The 19,604-nt window shown below is 38.8% G+C and overlaps 1 long non-coding RNA gene across 2 annotated transcripts in view; it reads left to right on the top strand.

The window, feature by feature from the left end:
* Nucleotides 1–12,812, top strand: part of LOC132764705 (uncharacterized) — a 22,540-nt gene extending 9,728 nt beyond the window's left edge. For both annotated transcript variants that reach the window (XR_010910415.1, XR_010910416.1), the window contains exon 2: nucleotides 8,321–12,812. This is a non-coding gene — a long non-coding RNA (uncharacterized lncRNA). The remainder of the gene's footprint in view (nucleotides 1–8,320) is intronic.
* Nucleotides 12,813–19,604: the final 6,792 nt, after the last annotated feature.

Raw genomic sequence — 19,604 nt, 5'->3', positions numbered from 1 at the left:
TCTATCTATCTATCTATCTATCTGTTTCTCTCTCTATTCATCCTTCTATTTACTCATCCATCTATCCATGTGTATCTATCTATCTATCTATCTATCTATCTATCTATCTATCTATCTATTTCTCTCTCTATCTAGTCATCCTTCTATTTACTCATCCATCCCATGTATATTTCTGTCTGTCTGTCTGTCTGTCTGTCTATCTATCTATCTATCTATCTATCTATCTATCTATCTATTTCTCTATCTATTCATCCTTCTATTTACTCATCCATCCATCCATCTATCCATGTCTATCTATCTATCTATCTATCTATCTATCTATCTATCTATCTATCTATCTATCTATTTCTCTCTCTATCTAGTCATCCTTTTATTTACTCATCCATCCATCTATCCATGTCTATCTATCTATCTATCTATCTATCTATCTATCTATATCTCTATCTCTATCTCTATTTATATATTTATCTATATCATCCTTATCTATATTATTGTTATTATCCTATCTACCTATTTTCCTATCTATCTTTCTCTCTATCACTATTTATCTTTATCTATATCATCTATATCGATGCTATTATGTTGTTGTTGTTGTTCTTATTATTAATCAATGCCGTTGGCATTTTTGGTTAATTTAATGGCATTCTCAGAGTCGGAGAGAAAGAAAGGAGAAAGGGAAAGTGTGAGAGAGGGAGAAAGGAAGGGAGGGAAAAGGGAAGGAAAGGATGAAAGAAGACAGGAAGGAATTAAGGGAAAAGGAAGAAAGGAACGAGAGGGAAAAGAAGGGAAGAGAGAGTGAAAGAAAGGAGGAAAAAGGGAAGGAAAATATGAAAGAAGACAGGAAGGAAAAGGAAAGGAGGAAAGAGAGAGAGAAAGGAAGGGAAAGGCATGAAAGAAGACAGGAAGGATTGAAGGAAAAGGAGAGAGAGAAAAGAAGGAAAGAGAGTGAAAGAAAGGGGAAGAGGAAGGAAAGGAAGGGGAAGGCATGAAAGAAGGAAGGAAAAGGAAGAGAGGAAAGAGAGTGAAAGAAAAGTAGGGAAGGAAAGCATGAAAGAAGACAGGAAGGAAGGAAAAGGGAGAGAGATTAAAAAGAAGGAAGGGGAAAGGGAAGGGGGGAAAAGCATGAAAGAAGACAGGAAGGAATGGAAAGGAAGAAAGGAAAGAGAGAATGAAAGAAGGGAAGGGAAAGGGATGGGAAAGAAGAGAAAGGTATGAAAGAAGACTGGAAGAAAGGAAAAAGGGAGAGAGAAAAGATAGAGAGAAAAGAAGGAAAGAGAGTGGAAGGAAGGAAGGGGAAGGCATGAAAGAAGACAGGAAGGAAGGAGGGAAGGAAGGAAGAGAAAAGGGAGAGAAGAAAAAGAGAAAAGGAGAGTGAAAGGAAGGAAAAAAGAAAGGCATGAAAGAAGACAGGAAAGAATGAAAACAGAAGAAAGGAAAGAGAGTGAAAGAAAGGAAGGGAAAAGGGAAGGGAAGGAAAAGAAAGGCATGAAAGAAGACAGGAAGGAAGGGAAAAGGGAGAGAGGGAGAGAAGAAAAAGAGAGAAAAGAAGGTAAGAGAGAGTGAAAGGAAGGAAGGGAGGGAAAAGGGAAGAGGAAGGCATGAAAGAAGGAAGGAAGGAAGAGAAAAGGGAGAAAGGGAGAGAAGAAAAAGAGAAAAAAGAAGGAAGGAGAGTGAAAGGAAGGGAATAGGGAAGGAAGAGAAAGGCATGAAAGAAAACAGGAAGGAATTGAAACGGAAGAAAGAAAAGAGAGTGAAAGAAAGGAAGGGGAAGGGAAGGAAGAGAAAGGCATGTAAGAAGACAGGAAGGAAGGAAGGAAAGGGGAGAGAGGGAGAGAAGAGAGAGAAAAGAAGGAAGGGAAAAGGAAAGGAAGAGAAAGGCATGAAAGAAGACAGGAAGGAAGAGAGGAGGGAGGGAAGGAAAAGGGAGAAAGGGAGAGAAGAAAAAGAGAGAAAAGAAGGTAAGAGAGAGTGAAAGGAAGGAAAAAAGAAAGGCATGAAAGAAGACAGGAGGGAATGAAAACGGAAGAAAGGAAAGAGAGAGTGAAAGGAAGGAAGGGAAGGAAGAGAAAGGCATGTAAGAAGACAGGAAGGAAGGAAGGGAAAAAGGAGAGAGGGAGAGAAGAAAAAGAGAGAAAAGAAGGAAGAGAAAAGGAAAGGAAGAGAAAGGCATGAAAGAAGACGGGAAGCAAGGAAGGAAAGAAAGAAGGGGGAAAAGAAAAGAGAGAAAGGAAGGAAAGGAGGATCGGAGGAACGAAAGACAGGGAAGAAAGCAAAAGTAAGAAGGAGGGAATGAAGAGAGAAACAAAGCAAAGAGAGAATGGAGGGAGGAAAAAAAACAAAGAAAGGGAGGAAGGAAGGAGGAAGAGAGACTGGAGGAAGGCAGAGAGGAAGGAAGAAAAGAAAGAAACAGGTGGAAAGAAGGTAGAGAATTGTCGCATCAGCAAACCCGACATAATTATTATGAAAGTGTTCCCTCGGCCAACCCTACATATTAGTATTAATATTAGTATTAATATTAGTATTAATATTAGTATATCATCTCAGCAATCTTTCCCAAGCAGGCGGACTATGGAATCGGATTTAATCTGATCTCGATGTTAGGTTTGAAAGCGGGAGAAAGAAAATCGAAGCAATCGAATCCTTTCATTTCGGTTTGGAAGTCCAAGAGAAGGAATCGTGTCCACTCCAGTCCTCTCACTCGGTTCGAATCCGATCCAAGTTGCAAGGGGATTGGTTTTGTTTTAAAGCGGTTTTGAAAGGAACGCTTCTATTCCGGTTTATGGGAGGGAAATATATACTCTCTCTCTGAGGAAAGCGCTTTTGCGGGGTTGAAGAACCTCCTCCTCTCCCTCCTCCTCTTCTTTCTCCTCCTTCTCTCCCTTTTTCTCCTTCCTCTCCTTCTCTTTTTCTCTTTCTTCTCCTCCCCTTCCTCTTCCTCCTCCCCCTTTTCTGTTCCTCCTCCTCCTCCTCCTTGTCTTTATCCTCTCTTCCTACTCCCCTTCTCTTCCTTCATCTCCTCTCCCTCCTCCTCTTCTTTCTCCTCCTTCTCTCCCTTTTTCTCCTTCCTCTCCTTCTCTTTTTCTCTTTCTTCTCCTCCCATTCCTCCTCCTCCGCCCCCTTTTCTGTTCCTCCTTCTCCTCCTCCTTTTCTTTATCCTCTCTTCCTACTCCCCTTCTCTTCCTTCATCTCCTCTCCCTCCTCCTCTTCTTTCTCCTCCTTCTCTCCCTTTTTCTCCTTCCTCTCCTTCTCTTTTTCTCTTTCTTCTCCTCCCATTCCTCCTCCTCCTCCCCCTTTTCTGTTCCTCCTTCTCCTCCTCCTTTTCTTTATCCTCTCTTCCTACTCCTCTTCTCTTCCTTCATCTCCTCTCCCTCCTCCTCTTCTTTCTCCTCCTTCTCTCCCTTTTTCTCCTTCCTCTCCTTCTCTTTTTCTCTTTCTTCTCCTCCCCTTCCTCCTCCTCCCCCTTTTCTGTTCCTCCTTCTCCTCCTTCTCCTTTTCTTTATCCTCTCTTCTTACTCCTCTTCTCTTCCTTCATCTCCTCTCCCTCCTCCTCTTCTTTCCCCTCCTTCTCTCCCTTTTTCTCCTTCCTTTCCTTCTCTTTTTCTCTTTCTTCTCCTCCCCTTCCTCCTCCTCCCTTTTTCTATTCCTCCTTCTCCTCCTTTTCCTTCTCCTTTTCTTCATCCTCTCTTCCCACTTTCCTTCTCGTCCTTCATCTCCTCTCCCTCCTTCTATTTTTCTTTTTAATGATTAAATAAAATAAATAATAAAATTTATTATTATTATTATTACTCTCCCTTTTCTCTTTCTCCTCCTTTCCTTCTTCCTTTCCTTCTCTTTCTCTTCTTTCTTCTCCACTTCTTCTTCCTTTTCCTCTTTCTCTCGTCTTTTTTCCTTCTTCTTCTCCTTTACTCCTCTCCTCTCCCTGCTTCTCTTCCTACTCCTACTCCTCCTTCTCTTTCCTCTCCTTCTTTCTCTTTCTCTTCTATTCCTCCTCCTTCATCTTCCCTTCCTTCTTCTCCCCCTCTCGCTTTTTCTCGTTGTCCTTTTCCTCTTTTCCCTTCCTTCTCTTTCTCCTTCTTTCCTCCTCCTCTTCTTCCTCCTCTTCCTCTCTTCTCTTTCTCCTTTTCTCCTTCTTCTTTTTCTCCTTTTTCTCCTTCTTTTTCTCCTTTTCTTCTCTTCCTGCTTCTTTTCATCTTCTTTCTCCATCTTCTCTTTTTCTCCCTTTTCCCTTTCTCCTATTTCTTCTTCTCCTTTTTCTCCTTCTCCTCTCCTCTTTGTCTCCCCTTCCCCCTCTCCTTCTTTTCCTTCTTTTTCCCCTCTCCTCCTCTCCCCTTTTCTCCTTCTCCCTATTCTGCTCCTTCTCCTTCCTCACCTTCCTTTTCTCCTCCTCTTCCTTCCTTTCCTTCTCTCCTCAACTTTCTCTGTCGTCTTCTCCTCTTTCTCTCCCTTTTAATACTTTATTTTATTTCTATTCAATTCTAATATTACTGTATTATATTATATTTTATCATATCATATCATATTATTGTATTATTATATAATATCGTGTTCTATTATATTATTGTATTTTTATATCATATCATTTTGTATCATAATATTATTGTAATATTATATTATATTTTATTGTATTTCTATTCTATTTTATTATATTACTGTATATTATATTATAATTGTATTTCTATCCTATTCTATTCTAATATTATTGTATTTTTATGTCATATCATATCATATTGTATTATATTTTAATATTTTATTCTATTTTTTTCTTATATTATTGTATTATATTATATCATTGTATTACTATATCATATCGTATTCTATTCTATTATTGTATATTATATCATATATTGTAGGATAATATTATTGTAATATTACATTATATTTTTATTGTATTTCTATTCTATTTTATCATATTACTGTATATTATATTATAATTGTATTTCTATTCCATTCTATTCTAGTATTATTGTATTTTTATATTATATTATATCATATTGTATTATAATATTATAATATTTTATTTCTATTCTTTTCTAATATTTTTCTATTATATTATATTTCATATCAGATTGTATAATATTATTTTAATATTTTATTTTATTTCTGTTCTATTTTATTATAATATTATTGTATTATATTATATCATTGTATTACTATATCATATCGTATTATATTATATTGTATTTTTATATCATATCATATTGTATCATAATATTATTTTAATTTTATATTTTATTTTTATTGTATTTCTATTCTATTTTATTAGATTACTGTATATTATATTACATTATTATTGTATTATATTATATTATTATTGTATTTCTATTCTATTCTAATATTATTGTATTTTTTATATTCTATTATATCATATCATATTGTATTATAATATTTTAATATTTTATTTCTATTCTATTCTTATAATTTTCTATTATATAATATTTCATATCATATTGTATTATAATATTATTTTAATATTTTATTTTATTTCTATTCTATTCTAATATCACTGTATATTATATATTATATTATATCATATATATTATATTATATTAATTATATTTAATATAATTAATATAAATAATATAATATAATATAATATAATATAATATAATACAATAATATAATATAATATAACTGTATTATAATATATTATTATAATATTACTGTATATTATTATATTATATTATTTATATTAATTATATTAAATATAATATAATTAATATAAATAATATATAATACAATACAATAATATAATATATAATATAATATAACTGTATTATAATATATTATTATAATATTACTGTATATTATTATATTATATTATATTATTTATATTAATTATATTAAATATAATATAATTAATATAATAATATTATATAATACAGTTATATTATATTTATTATATTATATTATATTATTGTATTATATTATTATATTATATTATATTTATTATATTATATTTAATATAATTAATATAAATAATATATAATACAATACAATAATATAATATCATATAATATAATATAACTGTATTATAATATATTATTATAATATTACTGTATATTATTATATTATATTATATTATTTATATTAATTATATTAAATATAATATAATTAATATAATAATATTATATAATACAGTTATATTATATTTATTATATTATATTATATTATTGTATTATATTATTATATTATATTATATTTATTATATTATATTTAATATAATTAATATAAATAATATATAATACAATACAATAATATAATATCATATAATATAATATAACTGTATTATAATATATTATTATAATATTACTGTATATTATTATATTATATTATATTATTTATATTAATTATATTAAATATAATATAATTAATATAATAATATAGTATAATACAGTTATATTATATTATATTATATTATTGTATTGTATTATATTATTATATTATATTATATTATATTATATTATATTATATTATATTATATTATATTATATTATATTATATTATATTATATTATATTATATTATATTATATTATATTATATTATATTATATTATATTGAAGGTCTTTGGTGGAACAAGAAGGAAAACACTTTCTATGTATTTTCCCTTTGCTTACATTGCTTTGGAGCCAAAGAGGGGGAGAAAAATAGTCTGCAACCTCACAACTTCGGGTTTCCTTAAAAGGGAAACAAACCCTGGGCTGCATCCACAATAAACAAACAAACAAACAAACAAACAACAACAAAACATTATTTATATTCCGCCTACTCTCCCCAAAGGGACTCAGGATGGTTTCCAAAGTATAACAAAAAGGGCAAACATCCAATACCATAACAAACAAGACACCAATATAATAATAACAATAATAATGATAATAATAATATAAAATAATAATATAAAATAATAATAATAAATAGTAATAAAATAATTAATAATAATAATATAAAAGGGACTTGGGATGGTTTCCAAAGTATAACAAAAATGGCAAACATTCCATGCCATAACAAACAAGACACCAATATAATAATAATAATAATAATAATAATAATTATTATTATTATTATTATTATTATAGTAATGTTTGTTTGTGGGATTAACATAACTCAAAAACCACTGGACGAATTGTCACCAAATTTGGACACAATACAACTAACAACCCAATGTATGTCCTTCACTCAAAAAATTGATTTTGTAATTTGGGAGTTGTCGTTGCTGGGATTTATAGTTCACCTACAATCAAAGAGCATTCAGAACTCCACCAATGATGGAATTGAACCAAACGTGGCACACAGAACTCCCATAACCAACAGAAAACAGGGTTTGGTGGGCATTGACCTTGAGTTTGGGAGTTGTGAAGCTTTTAAGCAGAGGCTGGATGGCCATCTGTCAGGGGTGCTTTGAATACAATATTCCTGCTTCTTGCCTGGGGGTTGGACTGGATGGCCCATGAGGTCTCTCCCAACTCTAGGATTCTATGAAATCCAAGCTGAGATAGTCTGGGTTTCCCTTTTCATCCTCAACAGCTTCCAAAACAGAGGGAAGCCTCCTTCCACCCACACAGCTGGAAGAAAAGGCAAGGCAAAGAGTGCCTCTAGGCATGTGCAGAGCGTTGTACTCTCCATTGTGCACTGTCGCAATTGTGTGCTTCAACACTCCCAGGGTTCAATGCTATGGGCCTATAGTTGGGGAGACATATGGCTTTGGGACTCTTTATGGAAGACACAGTGGACTTTCTACATTGCAGGAGATGGCACTCACACTCTTTCCTTCCTTCCTTCCTTCCTTCCTTCCTTCCTTCCTTCCTTCCTTCCTTCCTTCCTTCCTTCCTTCCCTCTCTTTTTTGGAAAGAGTGTGGAAACCACTCTGATTAACTCCCTCGACTTCCAAGGTGAGCCCCACAAGTCCCCAATGGACCGGCCACATATTTTATTCATTTAGGACACAATGAAACTTTCAAAAACGCCCGCTAGTTAGAGGTCTAATCCCAGGGAGGGGGACCCAGGACTTATGGGGTGTGAGGTGATTTTGCAGTAAGCTCTGACCCACGGCAGGGGAGACCTAGCACTGGGGGGTGCAAGGGGAAGGGTTAGGGGGGCGGAAAGGGCTCAAGGCAGACAGAGAAGAAAGTGTGCAGCACCGCACGCAAAAGAACTCTAAATAAAAAAGGACGCTTCCCACGTGACAGGGTTTGTGTTCTAATGAGAAGTCAACACTGGCGTTATATGGCCAGCGTAGACTCATATCCTGGAGTTGGACTGCATTAAATGAAGTCTACACTGAACATGTAATGCAGTTTCAAACATGCTTTGTTTCCCACTAAGGGCCACTTCACCTAGAGGCAGCCAACACAGTGACATCTCAGATGGTCACATCACCTAATGACAGCCAACACGGGGACATCTCAGATGGTCACATCACCTAATGACAGCCAACACGGGGACATCTCAGATGGTCACGTCAACTAATGACAACCAACGTGGGGACGTCTCAGATGGTCACATCACCTAATGACAGCCAACACGGGGACATCTCAGATGGTCACATCACCTAATGACAGCCAACACGGGACATCTCAGATGGTCACGTCAACTAATGACAGCCAACACAGTGACATCTCAGATGGTCACATCACCTAATGACAGCCAACACGGGGACATCTCAGATGGTCACATCACCTAATGACAGCCAACACGGGGACGTCTCAGATGGTCACATCACCTAATGACAGCCAACACGGGGACATCTCAGATGGTCATGTCACCTAATGACAGCCAACACGGGGACATCTCAGATGGTCACGTCACCTAATGACAGCCAACACAGGGACATCTCAGATGGTCACGTAAACTAATGACAGCCAACGTGGGGACATCTCAGATGGTTACATCACCTAATGACAGCCAACATGGGAACATCTCAGATGGTCACGTCACCTAATGACAGCCAACACGGGGACATCTCAGATGGTCATGTCACCTAATGACAGCCAACACGGGGACATCTCAGATGGTCACGTCACCTAATGATAGCCAACCCAGTGACATCTCAGAGGGCCATTTCAACTAACGACAGTCAACCCGGTGACATCACAGAGGACCACTTCACCTAATGATAGCTAACCCTGTGACATCCAGCAACAGTTAACTCAGTGACATCTCAGAGGGCCACTTCACCAAATAACAGCCAACCTGGTGACATTTCAGAGAGCCACTTCACCTAATGACAGCTGACCTGGTGGCATCTCAGAGGGTCACTTCACCAACCCGGTGGCATCTCAAAGGGCCATTTCACCCAACGATAGCTAATCCTGTGACATCCAGCAACAGCCAACCCAGTGATGTCTGAGAGGGCGACTTCACCTAACGATAGCTAACCCAGTGACATCCAGCAACAGCCAACCCAGTGATGTCTGAGAGGGCCACTTCACCTAATGATAGCTAACCCAGTGACATCCAGCAACAGCTAACCTAGTGACATCTCAGAGGGCCACTTCACCTAATGATAGCTAAACCAGTGACATTCAGCAACAGCCAACCCAGTGACATCTCAGAGGGCCACCACCAAATAACAGCCAACTCGGTGACATTTCAGAGAGCCACTTCACCTAATGACAGCTGACCTGGTGGCATCTCAAAGGGCCACTTCACCAACCCGGTGGCATCTCAGAGGGCCATTTCACCTAACGATAGCTAACCCAGTGACATCTAGCAACAGCCAACCCAGTGACATCTCAGAGGACCTCTTCACCCAACGATAGCTCATCCTGTGACATCCAGCAACAAACAATACAGTGACATCTGAGAGGGCCACTTCACCTAACGATAGCTAACCCAGTGACATCCAGCAATAGCCAAGTCAGTGACATCTCAGAGGGCCACTTCACCTAACGATAGCCAACCCAGTGACATCTCAGAGGGTCACTTCACTTAAGGATAGCTCTCCCAGTGACATCCAGCAACAGCCAACCCATAAGAATGTGTGGGTCACATTATTGCTTTGCTTGGCTATCGGAAGATCTGTGCACAATGGGTACCCAGGATCTCAGAGGGCCACTTCACCTAAGGATAGCTAACCCAGTGACATCCAGCAACAGCCAAAACAGTGACATCTCAGAGGGCCACTTCACCTAAGGATAGTTCACCCAGTGACATCCAGCAACAGCCAACCCACACGAATGTGTGGGTCACATTATTGCTTTGCTTGGCTATCGGAAGATCTGTGCATGATGGGTACCTAGGATCTCAGAGGGCCACTTCACCTAAGGATAGCTCACCCAGTGACATCCAGCAACAGCCAACCCACAAGAACGTGTGGGTCACATTATTGCTTTGCTTGGCTATCGGAAGATCTGTGCATGATGGGTACCCAGGATCTCAGAGGGCCACTTCACCTAAGGATAGCTCACCCAGTGACATCCAGCAACAGCCAACCCACAAGAACGTGTGGGTCACATTATTGCTTTGCTTGGCTATCGGAAGATCTGTGCATGATGGGTACCCAGGATCTCAGAGGGCCACTTCACCTAAGGATAGCTCACCCAGTGACATCCAGCAACAGCCAACCCACAAGAATGTGTGGGTCACATTATTGCTTTGCTTGGCTATCAGAAGATCTGTGCATGATGGGTACCCAGGATCTCAGAGGGCCACTTCACCTAAGGATAGCTCACCCAGTGACATCCAGCAACAGCCAACCCACAAGAATGTGTGGGTCACATTATTGCTTTGCTTGGCTATCAGAAGATCTGTGCATGATGGGTACCCAGGATCTCAGAGGGCCACTTCACCTAAGGATAGCTCACCCAGTGACATCCAGCAACAGCCAACCCACAAGAACGTGTGGGTCACATTATTGCTTTGCTTGGCTATCGGAAGATCTGTGCACGATGGGTACCCAGGATCTCAGAAGGCCACTTCACCTAATGCCTGCCTTTGTGGTACAGACAGAAAAGCCTACATTAAGATGGTTTGATAGAAAAGTAGATACTTAGATGAGACACAGGCTGCTGAGGAGGGTGCAATTGGGATTTTGGGGTGGCTTTTAAGCATTAAATGGTTTTGACAACCATAAGTGTTTCATTATTTCTCAATGTTTACATTTTATGTCGTGACGCATTGGCCTTGTTTTCATTGGCACGACAATCGTTTGCCACCTTGAATTCTTCCATCAGGAGAAAGCACAAAGGAGAGAAATAAATATGAAATATGCCGTATTTCTTCAATTGTAAGACGCCCCCGAATGTCAATCCCTCTGCCACCATCAAATATAAATAGGTGCGTAAAGTTGCAAGAGCACAGCACGCAAGCAAGCAAAGCAAACCGAATTCTCTGACGACCTCCCAAATAATTTTGCCGGGCGCTGGATGTGAGCCACCTCTGCTCTGCCCCTGCCTCCCCCTTGAACCTTCCTTCCTTCCAACCTCTTCCCTTTTTAATCAGTCCGGGTCACGTCCCTCTCCCCTTTCTCTGACAACCAATCACTTTTTCCCCCTGTGAGGAGGAAGACGCAAGCAATCTGCCTTTGGAGGCCTGGGCTGACCAAGAAAGGGCTGGAACCGGGAATACCCTGAGGCCAAAGACTCTCAGACATGACCTCAAAGAAGACGCAATCAATCATGCTCTGCTATAGGGAGACCTCGGGGAGGGTTGCCTTGCTCCCGGAAAGCCAGGCGCGGAGAGGGGACCTTCTGGACACCCCTCGCGCCAACTGTACTTCACCTAGATCATACGGTTCCTCATGTTGCGGTGACCCCCCAACCATAACATTATTTTCATTGCTACTTCAGAACTGTAATTTTGCTCCTGTTATGAATCGTCATGTAAATATCTGATGCACAGGATGTTTTTTCATTCACTGGACCAAATTTGGCACAAATACCCAATACACCCAAATTTGAATAGTGGTGGGGTTGCAGGAGGAATTGATTTCATCATTTGGGAATTGTAGTTGCTGAGATGAACAAGTAATGCCTCCACCTTTGTAACTCCTCAACAGATGGCAGTACTGGTATGCGGCAGGTACTGTCTTGTTCAGTAGACTCTCCTCTACAGTTCCATTTTGGTGGGAAGCCTTAGCATTGAATTATTGTGTTGTTAAAGTGAAAAGTAATGCCTCCACCTTCGTAACTCCTCAACAAATGGCAGTACTGGTGTGTGGCAGGTACTGGCTTGTTCAGTAGACTCTCCTATACAGTTCCACTTTGGCAGGAAGCCTTAGCATTGAACGGTTGTGTTGTTAAAGTGAAAAGTAATGCCTCCACCTTCGTAACTCCTCAACAGATGGCAGTACTGGTATGCGGAAGGTACTATCTTGTTCAGTAGACTCTCCTCTACAGTTCCATTTTGGCAGGAAGTCTTACCATTGAACAGTTTTGTTGTTAAAGTGCAAAGTATGGAAGCAATTGGTGGGAACAAGAGACAGGGCCTTCTCAGCGGTGGCCCCCCAGCTATGGAATGCCCTCCCTAGGGACATCAGATCGGCCCCCTCCCTCCTGACATTTCGAAAGAGAGTTAAGACCCGACTGTTCAAGCAGGCATTTGCCGACGCAGTATAACTGATTAATTGAGACTCATGGAACGACAGGACGATGCGATGGAAAATGATTTTAATGATGAGACTCCGAGAACTGTATTTTATGATTTTAATTGTTTACTGTTTATTGTTTTTATACGATTTATACTATATTTAATTGTTTTGACTGTGTTTTATCTTGTGGGGCATTGATTGCCAAATGTAAACCACCTCGAGTTGCCTCCGGGCTGAGAGGGGTGGTATATAAGTATAGTAAATAAATAAATGAATTAATAAACCCTGCGCAGATGGTCGGTCAATACGACTTAAGTAATATGCAGTCATTGTGGAACAGTGGGTTAAAGCACTGTGCCGGCAGGACTGAAGACCGACAGGTCGCAGGTTCGAATCCGGGAAGAGGTGGATGAGCTCCCTCTATTAGCTCCAGCTCCTTATGTGGGGACATGAGAGAAGCCTCCCACAAGGATGATAAAACATCAAAAAATCATCCAGGTGTCCCCTGGGCAACGTCCTTGCAGACGGCCAATTCTCTCACAACAGGAGCAGTTGCTCCTGACACGACAAAAAAATAATTGAATTCTTAAGAGCAAGGATTCCCCAAAATACAAAGGCGGAAGGCCACTATAGACCAAAAATTAATACAGTTATATACTCGCAATAATGTATCTCATACCTAAGCATTAGAGCTGGGCGGTTTCGTTTCGTTAATTCGTAATTCGTTAATAATTCGTTAATTTTTCCAATTACAAAACGATAACGAACCATTCTGGAGCAATTATTAAAAAAAACGAATTTTCAAAAACGTTTTGTAAATGCTTCGTATTTCGATATTGTATTCGTTTCGTTATTGTTCTGAGGTCGTTTCGTTATTATTTCCACATGTCTGGGGCAAGTTTTATGGTTGTTTTTTGTTTAATTAGTGAAAAAAAATTATAATATCACACCAACAGTCAACAACAGAGGGAGAGGGAAGCTTCAGAAGGTTTTGGAGGTTTTTTAGCGTATTTCGCGGTTGCGTCCGCCATTAACGAATCGATTCGTTATTGTTTCGGAAATCGATTCTGTAATTTTTTTCACATTTACGAAATTTCGTAAATATCGAACTTTTTAAAAGGAAAATTTTGTAATTATTTTAAATAACGAAATGCAAAAAACCCCAAAAAACGAATTGATTTTAGAAACAAAATTTTCCGTTGTTACCCAGGCCTACTAAGCATATCTACGCGAACCCTCCAAAATGGTCAAATTTGGTTCTAAACTCGTTGTGTTTTTAGGGGGGCCCTTGCGTTTCGTTTTTTTTTTTAGAATTCCGAAATTTTCCTTTAAAAAAGTTCAAAATATACGAAATTTCGTAAAATTACGAATCGATTCGTTAATGGCGGACGCGATTGCACAATATGCTAAAAAACCCTCCAAATGGGAGAGGGGCAACTTCTGAAGCTTCCCTCTCCCTCTGTTGTTGACTGTGGGTGTAATAATTTATTTTTTATCACTGATAAAACAAACAACAACTATAAAACTTGCACCAGACATACGGAAATAATTACGAAAGAATTACAAAACAATTTCGAAACAATTTTGAACCAATTACGAAACAATTACGAAACAATACAAATAAATTGGAAAAATTGTTTCAATTTTTAATTACTCCTCACAGTAGTCCTTAGGCCTGGGCGGTTTCGTTTCGTTAATTCGTAATTCGTTAATAATTCGTTAATTTTTCCAATTACAAAACGATAACGAACCATTCTGGAACAATCATTTAAAAAAACGAATTTTTAAACACATTTTGTAAATGCTTCGTATTTCGTTATTGTATTCGTTTCGTTACTGTTCTGAGGTCGTTTCGTTATTATTTCCGCATGTCTGGGCCAGTTTATGGTTTAATTAGTGAAAAAATTTTTATAATATCACACCAACAGTCAAGAACAGAGGGAGAGGGAAGCTTCAGAAGGTTTTGGAGGTTTTTTAGCGTATTTCGCGGTCGCGTCCGCCATTAACGAATCGATTCGTTATTGTTTCGGAAATCGATTCGTTAATTTTTTACCATTTACGAAATTTCGTAAATATCGAACTTTTTAAAAGGAAAATTTTGTAATTATTTTAAATATCGAAACAAAAAACCCCCCCAAATACAAATTGATTTTAGAAACAAATTTTTGCGTTGTTACCCAGGCCTAGTAGTCCTGCATGGCTCAATATTGGATCGTAAGCTAATTTAAATACGAATTAATAATGAATTACGAAATTAACGAACGAAACTGCCCAAGCCTATTGCATTTTCTTCCATTGTGGGAGGAAGCGGGACACAGAGCCCCATTTCCCCAAAGCATACAGTTAAATAGAGTGAGCGGGGAAGTTTCCCAAAAGTAATTGAGTGAGATCACCCATGCGGCCGTTTTCAAGTGACTTTAATGTAAGACATAGGCCTGGGTAACAACGCAAAAATTTGTTTCTAAAATCGATTTGTATTTGGGGGTGTTTTTTGTTTTGATATTTAAAATAATTACAAAATTTTCCCTTAAAAAAGTTCGATATTTACGAAATTTCGTAAATGGTAAAAAAATAACGAATCGATTTCCGAAACAATAACGAATCGATTCGTTAATGGCGGATGCGACCGCGAAATACGCTAAAAAACCTCCAAAAACTTCTGAAGCTTCCCTCTCCCTCTGTTCTTGACTGTTGGTGTGATATTATAATTTTTTTTCACTAATTAAACCATAAAACTGGCCCAGACATGCGGAAATAATAACGAAACGACCTCGAAACAATAACGAAACGAACACAATAACGAAATACGAAGCATTTACAAAACGTATTTAAAAATTCGTTTTTTAAAATAATTGCTCCAGAATGGTTTGTTATCGTTTTGTAATTGAAAAAAATAACGAATTATTAACGAATTACGAATTAACGAAACGAAACCGCCCAGGCCTAGTAAGACACTCTCGTCTCTTACATTCCCATCAGAAATGGAACTTTACAGTCTTGGAGGGTAATGCGCCAGCTCTGTTGGAGTCGCAATCGCATGCGCAATGGCACATGAGAATGTGCATTTTTTTTTTAAAAAAAAGATTATTCGCTTTCACCTGGCTTCCTTTCTTTCTAAAGCAGGCATTCTTCTCCTCAAGCCACCCACAGTGCAAACCCATGAGCAAGTACTATCAGAGGGAAAAGGGATATCGAGTCACTTCTTTGTCCCAGAAGATCTGAAAAAGGGTTTCAGATATGTATACATTCCAAAGGGTTGTGAGGAAAAGTGTACTTTCTGACACATCCTTACCGGCAAAAAGGTAAAGATGACTGGAAATGCAGTGAATTGACTTTTGTGCAGCCTGGGAAGCTTGGTATAAAGGATATGTCTATCACACCGTTGTCACCAATTGTGCAGATATTAGGCCTGGGTAACAACGGAAAAATTTGTTTCTAAAATCGATTCGTTTTTTGGGGTTTTTTGCGTTTCGTTATTTAAAATAATTACAAAATTTTCCTGTAAAAAAGTTCGATATTTACGAAATTTCGTAAATGTGAAAAAAATTACAAAACAATAACGAATCGATTTCCGAAACAATAACGAATCGATTCGTTAATGGCGGACGCGACCGCGCAATACGCTAAAAAACCTCCAAATGGGACAGGGGGAACTTCTGAAGCTTAATTAAACCAAAAACAACTATAAAAACCCTTAGAAAACCAAAAACAACTATAAAACTTGCCCCAGACATGCGGAAATAATAACGAAACGACCTCAAAACGATAACGAAATGAATACAATAACGGAATACAAAACATTTACAAAACGATTTAAAAATTCGTTTTTTTAAAAAATTGCTCCAGACTGGTTCGTTATCGTTTTGTAATTGAAAAATTAACGAATTTTTTAACGAATTACGAATTAACGAAACGAAACCACCCAGCCCTAGCAGATATATATCGCCCCGCTTTACCACCAATTATGAGGAACCTGGGGGAAACTATATCAGCCGATTGCCACTAATCCTAAGGAACTTAGCAGGGAAAGGGACAGGGGATTTTAAAATAGTGAAACCCACAAGCTGCCAACCAAATTATATCGGTGCAGGGGGGTTTTCTAAACAGGAGAGAGAGACAATTTGATATATATTTGAATTAAGCCTGAACTGGGAGGTTTTGAAACTGTTTCTTTAATTGTTTTCGCTGCCACCTTTATGTTTGGTATTCAGGCTGAGGTGTATGTGGAGAGTATACTTAGTAACACTCCTTTGTGTTACAACAGTGTTTGTTCTGGTACAGCTAAGCGTACTCAAAAGTAGCAAAGAAACAAAAGGAGCCAGGAATCTTTGTCCTGGAGATGTGTTGGTGCAGCAGATTAAACTGCTAAACTGCAGAACTTGCTGACTGGAAGGTTGGTGATTTCAATCCATGGGACGGGGTGAGCTCCTGTTGTACTGGTACAGCTGTACCAGGAGCTCCAACTTTATTTGCTTTGTATTAAATGTTTGGTTGCAGTCCTGGGTTTCAGGGACTCTGCAGAAAGGTGGCTTCCTTTGGCTGCAGTCATAGGGCAAGTCACCTGTCCATCATTGTTAAGTTTTGGTCCCGCCCCTTGCTCAGGGCAATTGGGAAGGGAAGGGAGCCATTTTTAGTTACTCTCAGCAAGGAAAGCTAATGTATAGGATGTGTGCAAGCTTCCCCTGTACAAAAGCTTCAACCTTTAAGAATTTCCAGGAAAACAGCCATTAAGACCAAAGAACTCCAGCTGGAGAACATCTAAGCCTTTACTGGTAGGTCCACTCGGCGTTCGAGAAGCAGTTTGACCCGGTAGCGGTGCCTATATCAGTAAGGGTTAGATTACAGTCAGCCTGGGAGAAGTTAAAAAGGGGATTTTCCTTTAAAGAAGAAGTTATTGAAGACAGGCCTGTCCTTCGTGGGCAAGATTAGGAATTCACCAGTTGCCTAAAAGCTTGGAATCCTTTGCTTAACTTTACTGAAGACAAGAGAAGTTTCTGTTTGATTGTTCATTAATAAAAGACTTTGTTGTACTTCACAAGCCATCTAAAGACTATTTGTGGTGAAAACTCTCTGAGAACTTCTCCTGGGGCCCCCTGGCTTCCCGCTGGGCAAAGGTTGCATGTCCTGTTGTAAAGGAAAGTCTTTACAAACCCAGCACGCGACAGAACAGTGTTTGTTTTCTTTTGAGGGTTTAACTCATAAGGATGTTCACACTGAAGCTGTTATAAGGTGTTAACAATAACAAAACATTTATTTAACAGACTTAAACTTCTTCTGGTACAAATGCGTAATGGTTTCAGTAAGTTACTGGTACATAAGATTCTGGTTCCGTTTGATGTACAATAGGCCTGGGTAACAACACAAAAATTTGTTTCTAAAATCGATTTGTAATTGGGGGTTTTTTTTGTTTCGATATTTAAAATAATTGCAAAATTTTCCAAACAAAAACTTCGGTATTTACGAAATTTCGTAAATATTTACAAAACATTTTGTAAAGATGGCGCCCTTTTTTTTCAATATTTTTTAAATATTTTTTAAATTTAATTATTAATTTAGTAGAATAGGGAGGAGAAATTAAAATTATTATTAAGGAGGGAAGGCAGGCACTCACTCTGGCGGGCCCTCTCGCTCGCCCCTCTCGCTCGCCTTAGATGCAGGCGAAAAGTCAGCAGAAAATGCCTCTAGGCCATGGCCATATAGCCTGAAAAAACCTACAACAACCCAATCAGGGACATCTAATCACCTCTCAACAAAAGATTGCTCCAGGCACTGCCAAGCCATCAAATGCTAATCAAGGTGGTCAGTTGAAACATTCACACCTCGCTCCAGCAGACAAGAGTCCTTTGTCCCACCCTGGTCATTATTCCACATAAATATAAACCCTTTTTCCTACTTCCAACAGACCTCACTACCTCTGAGGATGCTTGCCATAGATGCAGGCAAAACGTCAGGAGAGAATGCCTCGCTCGCCCCTCTCGCTTGCCACTCACTCGCCCCTCTCGCTCGCCGCTCACTCGCCCCTCTCGCTCGCCGCTCACTCACCCCTCTCGCTCGCCCTCTCGCTCGCCGCTCACTCGCCCCTCTCGCTCGCCCCTCTCGGTCGCCGCTCACTCGCCCCTCTCACTCGCCGCTCACTCGGCCCTCTCGCTCGCCGCTCACTCGCCCCTCTCGCTCGCCCTCTCGCTCGCTTGCTCAGCCGGCGCCGAGAGAGGAGAGCTCCCAGCAAGCATCGGCAGGCGGCCATCTTACGTATTTCCGAAATGGACGGAAATGCAAAAATTTTTGGCGCCTGCCGTTTCGATATTTAAAAACACTTCCAGGTTAAAAAAAAAGTTTTGTAATCGTTTCGTAATTCAAAAATTAACGAATTTTTAAACGAATTACGAATTAACGAAACGAATTGACCAGCCCTAATGTACAATTCTTAGATGGGTTCTGGGTTCAAATCTTGATGTTAACAAAACAGGAGATTATCTCAGGAAATTAATCACTGATAATAATTCCAAACAAAATTCCCCCTTTCTGGAATCTAGCCAATATCCTTTGGCCTAGCCTTCCTCGGGGACAAAGAACAGACCACAAACAGGGTCCTGTTCCACTATCTGTATTCCTAGCTAATTTCTATAGCTCTTGAATACCTATCTAACACCAACCAACTGTTATCACCAACTGACAAACTCCCAATGGACAATTTTCAACTGCCAACTCAAGCCTCAGTTCAAAAGGTACATTTTTTTCTATTTGAATGCTAGGCTCCGCCCTCTATTTTCTAACCAATCCTAGCTGTCTAATCTCTGCTTCCTGGATTAGGACACGCCCCCTCTAGAATAGCCTTAACTAAGATGGCGTCTCCTTGTTTCGCTATCTTAAGATGGCCGTCAGGGCCACATTCTAGCTTCTTAAGGTAAGAAGTTCTTTACACGTGGCACATTCCCATTACGGATGAAAGATTGCCATTCTAATAGCAATATTAAAGCAATATTCAAGAGCCACAGTGGTGCAATGGGTTAAACTTTTGTGCTGCTGAACTGCTGACCTGAAGGTTAGCAGTTCGAATCTACAGGGCAGGGTGAGCTCCCG

The sequence above is a fragment of the Anolis sagrei genome, chromosome 13 (genome assembly GCF_037176765.1).
Source record: "Anolis sagrei isolate rAnoSag1 chromosome 13, rAnoSag1.mat, whole genome shotgun sequence".
Taxonomy (NCBI): Eukaryota; Metazoa; Chordata; class Lepidosauria; order Squamata; family Dactyloidae; genus Anolis; species Anolis sagrei.
This window is presented reverse-complemented; position numbering and strand designations above follow the sequence as displayed.